We start from the raw sequence: 6,000 nt of genomic DNA on the forward strand, positions 1-6,000 counted from the left end.
AAGTAATTAGATTAAGAGATGATAATTGTTAAATTATATAAGTTTTAGAGTAAATATAAATTCTATATACGTATAAAGTTATGTTAAGATAAAATTAATAATTGTACCTTCATAATTATTAATATCAATTAATATTATCAAGATTAATTATTTAAACTTAAATTTTTTTTTCGGTCAAGGTTTGAAAACAAATTTCTGTTTACACAATTCATTCAAAGGCTTTGTTTGTTATACAGTTGAGAACACGATAACTCAATTAATTTCTGGGTTAATAATTGCAAAACCACAAAACAGAATATGAAGAGACTAACTTCCATCTTTATACATTTTTTTTTTTTTAAATGGTTAGATTTTTTGAATGCCTATGTAATGCACTTCTATAATTATTATTAATACTCATCCAATATGTGAAGATGAAAGAATTAAATCAAAATCAAAGTGTCAAGATGGAGAATTTTTGGTGTTCCTTTAATTCATTAAACAGTAAATGCAATGTGTCAATTAAAGGAACACTTTTCAATCAATTTATGAGTAACATCAAAATCAAGATAAAGTTGAATATAGAGAATAATACTTTTATTATAAAAGAAATGAGTACATCGGTTTTTGATACTGTGAAATGGGTTTGGACAATGTTGACAGTGTTTATTTTATATTCTTCTTATAGTTGTTCAGTTCCTTTAGAGCATATGCGTACTCTCTTTTGTTTATGTTATAGATAATATCCATGGTAGATTGCATGATTTCTAACATCTGGTCAATGACTTCTCTGAATTTGTCTCTAGCAGTATGTAGATAATCCAGATTGGTGTCAACTTTTTTGAAAATCTCCCTCAATTCTGGCATTTCCTAAAAAATATCTAAACCAATTACAGAAATAATATACAATCAAATTTTATAAATATAGGGAAACAATAATTTTTATGAATATATGTAGATTATACCTTCTGGTTGCCTCGGTGGAGAATTATTATTGTCGAGGTCGTTGCTGATATTCATTGCAAATTCTTTTGGTTGTGATGTTTTGTCAGCCATTTTTGAATTAAGTTGTGGAGAAGAAACGAACAATTAAAGTGTATAGTATGTGAAGAAAGTTAAATGGATGATTGATGTTAGAGCAATATTTATAGGAGGATAGGATACGAAGAGGTGGAATCTAAACAAACAACGGGTAATAAATAAACGTGTCGATCAAAAAAATGTTAATAATTGTTTGGATAAGGTAATACGAAACGTTAGTAGACTATTTGTACAATATTAAAGAAAACCGTAATAAATATTTTGTTAATGTGCAACATATTAGTTAGGTAGTTAATGATGGTTCGATAAGATGTTGAGATATTATAATAAATAAACATTGTGATTTAGTAATAATAAAATCTTATTGATAAGTTTTTAAAGGAAGGGCAATAAATATTTTGTTAAGTATCCAAGTCAGAGATGATATGATGATGTCATAATATATTTATTAATTTCTTAATTGTGGTTCGGCAATATGGTTATGAAATATGCATATAGTTCGGCTTCGATCTTGTTTGATCAATAATGCTACAAAAGTTTTTGTAAATCAGTAATAGAAATAGTTTTTTATAGTTTTTTTTTTTAAAAAAAAATTAAGATTATAATATATTTAGATTGATGTTTTTTGAGTATGTTTTATTTTTTAACATTTTTATGAACAGTTTTGTCTAATATTGTTATTAAATGTCTATTAAAATATTAAATATTGTTTACGTTTTATCCAGTATTTTAGTCTTGTAATTAAAATTTTGTTACTTCACATTAGAATATATATTGACTTGTTTTATCTAAACAGAAATAGGAAATAAACAGACGGAATAAATTTGAAGTCATGTTTTATGTGAGAATTTTTGTTACAATATAAAAGTTGCTTCGGGAAAATTAATAGACATTTAGTAAAAGATAGACACGTTGATTGAAAAAGTGTTGAAAACTTATTGGGCGATGAAATACAAAACGGTAGTAAACTGTTTGTAGCGCATGAAAGGAAAGCGTAATAAATAGTTAACAATGGTTAGGCATGCGGGTTTCCAAAATATGTTGTGGTTCGGTGTGGGATTTAATTTAATGAATAATAGAATGAAAATTTATTTTGATATGTTATAGGAACAGTATTTAGATTGTTGTTTGTCGAACGTGTTAATTATCTAAAATTCTCATAATCATTGGTGTTTAATATTTTTATTAAATATTGTTTACGTTTTATTGCTCATTGTAATTTTGTGATCAATTTTTCTTTATAAGTTATTAAATATTTTGATTAATTGTGGATAATTGAGTGAGTTTTAACTCTTATTTTCAGATTAAACTAAAAAAGCATTTAAATTTTTATATGTGTAAGAAACTACATAACTTACTAAAAATTAAATTTTATATAGACTATTTGGTAATCCACGTTACATCTATGACATGTGATATTTTCTGGTGACATTGATATGTCCCAGTGTATACGATTTTGATTCTCCTTGTTGCAAGTCCCAAATACTCATCTTTTAATGAGAATTGTGGTAGTTGGAGTTCGGGACTTGAATTCTTCCATGCAATATTTCAGTTTGTAGAAATGATTAGGTAGTTTTACTAATTTCATTAGAGTTTGTATACCTCTATTGTCATGTATAGTAAGCAAAGCAACGACAGTGTGATATATTGCTTGCATGTTATATTTTTGGCAAACTGCAATCAGTAGTTGTAATCCCATATGTGATGTTCGATGAAGAACAAATGTGTTCCTGACACCAGCAAAGCTTGTTTATTTTCTGCTTTTGCAAGTGTCTTCAAAATTGAAAGTCCCGTTGTTGTTATTGTTGGCAATTTGTGTTGTTGTTTTGAAATGTCTCTTCTTTGTAATATTTGTTTTATGTTTGATTGTTTGCTCAGAGACTTGCACCTGTAAAATGTACAGTAAACAATGGTTTTGAAGCACAAGATTCGTAATAATTAAAAAAAAAAAATCCATAGTTGGGAATCAGAATACCATGACCTTATGATTAAGCAATTAAGAATAAATAAGTGTGACAAATATGACTCAGTTAAATATGGATTCTAAAACACATTTTGGTTTTTGTGTATTAGAAAATTATTAACAACTAAAGATGCACATGGTTCGGCACAATCATTTGTATGGTTAACCATTATTATTATAAGACTCATGTAGAATAAACCATTATCCTATTGTTATTAGTTGTATGTTTAACCATTTTGTATAATATCATTTTTTTAATGACTAAGAAAATAATGAAATCAATAGATTAATGAAATACGATGGTTTCAGTAAAACTTACGTTAACCATATTGCTTGTAAAGCGGTGTCATCTTTGTCGGTTGCTTTTACAATGATTTATTGTAGAATTTCTGATGGTAATTGTAATAGACTTGTGGTTTGTTTTTTTGTTCTTTTGTAAGGAATCATGATGTTTTGGTGCTGTTTTTTGGGTGCAAATATATGGAAATTATGTTGACGATATGGTATCTGTGGTTTATATAGTTCATGTGTGGGCAGCGAACAGGTTCTTTTTTTTTTTTTTTTTTTGTATTTCAACTTTTTAGATAATGTTCTATTAATTATTGATGAGAGTCAGTATTGTCATTTGAATTTGATTTTTAATAGTTTTGTAAATTAATGATGGTTGTATTAATCATTTAATGCTAAGTATTACTCAAATTTAAATGTAAACGGTCCGCATTCATATAAATTTCTATATAGGTATATTAACGTTTGATCAACACTCGAGAATGGAGCAAGATCGATTAATGTACTTTGCTTATCTCAACTTCAGTCAACAATAACAATCCAGTTAATAACTTTTTGGATAAGAGGATTCGAAACGGTAGCAAACGTAATAAATATTTTGTTAAGTATTCAAGTCAGAAATATCATGATGATATTATAATATATTGGTTGGATAGTGAAGAATGGTTTGGCAACCGCACTCCAAATGAATGTTATTGTTTGGCAAACGGATTGTGTTTCATCAAAATAAATGTTTGCTTTTATGAATTCCATTAATATCGTATAAATATCTACATAAATAGTATCATTTATTTGATCAACATATTAACAAAAGGAGTACATTAAGAACGACATTAAATATCACAATACCAAATATCATCAAAATATCGTTCACATCAATAAAAAAGTAAGTACATTAACCCATAATTAAAACCAAATTCTAATATCCTAATTTTTTACGATAATATCACATTAAAAATATCACATAATAGTACAATACACTGATCAACAATAAGTAAACATGGTGATCTAATAATAATGATATCTTATTGGCACAGTTTTAAAGGAAACGGTAATAAATATTTTGTTAAATATCTAAGTTAGAGATGTTGTGATGATGTGATAATATATTAATTAATATAAAATATTTATATGGTTTGGCATTGGTCTTGTAATTGTTTATGTTTTATTGAGTATGTTAGTTTGTTAATTAAAACTTTGTTGATTCACATTAGAACATATTTTGATTTGTTTTGGAATACGAATAAAGATATTATAATAAAGAAACATGGTGGTAAAAATGTATATGAATGAGAATATGAAATCGAATATCAAAGACATGTTTGCAAAAATAATATCGATTGTATGATTAGGCCATGTAATATTCAGGTAGTCTTCTCAACTTGCATGAGTTATATATTAACATCTGTCTATAATTGATATTAATAATTATAGAGGTATAATTATTAATTCCATCTTAATATCTGGTTAATGACTTCTCTGAATTTGTGTTGGTATCACTTTAATATTATGTAAATTATTTATTTAAAATTTAAAATTATTTATTTGTTTTTTGAGAATACAAAAGCTGCTTTGGGAAAACGAATAAATGCCTAGTAATAAGTAAACATGTTGATTGAAAAAATGTTAATAACTTTTTGGATAAGAGGATACGAAACGGTGGCAAATGTAATAAATATTTTTTAAGTATTTAAGTCAGAAATGTCATAACGATATTATAATATATTGGTTGGATCGTGAATAATGGTTTGGCAGCCATGCTCCAAATGAATGTTATCGTTCGGTGTGGGGTTTAATTTGGTTGGTAATAGAATGGTAGTTTTTTTCCGATGTGTGATAGGAATACTTATTTATAGATTTTCTTAATTTATATTATAATGTATTTAGATTGATGTTTGTCAAACATGTGTAGACAATCCAATGAGTTTTAACTTCTATTTTCAGAATAAATTAAAAAGCATTTAAATTTTTACAAAAGGGGGTTCTCTTAACATGATTTGATGGGCGATTAGTAACTGTCTTCTCTTCAACCTGAAAGGCCACTTGTCATGATGATATTATAATATATTGGTTGGATAGTGAATAATGGTTCGACAACCATGGCCCAAATGAATGTTATTGTTCGGCGGGGAATTTAATTTGGTTGGTAAAAAAAATGATTTATCTTAATATCTGGTGAATGACTCCTCTGAATTTGTCTTCATATCACTTTAATATTATGCAAGTTATTTATTTAGAATTTAAAATTATTTATTTGTTTTTTGAGAATACAAAAGCTGCTTTGGGAAAACAAATAAATGTCTAGTAATAAGTAAACATGTTGATTGAAAAAACGTTAATAACTTTTTGGATAAGAGGATACGAAATGGTAGCAAACATAATAAATATTTTGTTAAGTATTCAAGTCAGAAACATCATAATGATATTGTAATATATTGGTTGGATAGTGAATTATGGTTCGGCAACCGTGCTCCAAATGAATGTTATTGTTCAGCGTGAGATTTAATTTGGTTGGTAATAGAATGGAAGTTTTTTTCGATCTGCGATAGGAATACTTATTTGTTAATTTATATTATAATAAATTTAGATTGATGTTTGTCAAACATGTGTAGACAATCTAATGTGTTTTAACTTTTGTTTTTAGAACAAATTAAAAAGCATTTAAATTTTTACATATGTAATAAATCATATAAGGAATGTACTAAAAATTATATTTCACACATACTATC

This window comes from Pistacia vera, unplaced genomic scaffold (assembly GCF_008641045.1).
Source record: "Pistacia vera cultivar Batoury unplaced genomic scaffold, PisVer_v2 Contig467, whole genome shotgun sequence".
Taxonomy (NCBI): Eukaryota; Viridiplantae; Streptophyta; class Magnoliopsida; order Sapindales; family Anacardiaceae; genus Pistacia; species Pistacia vera.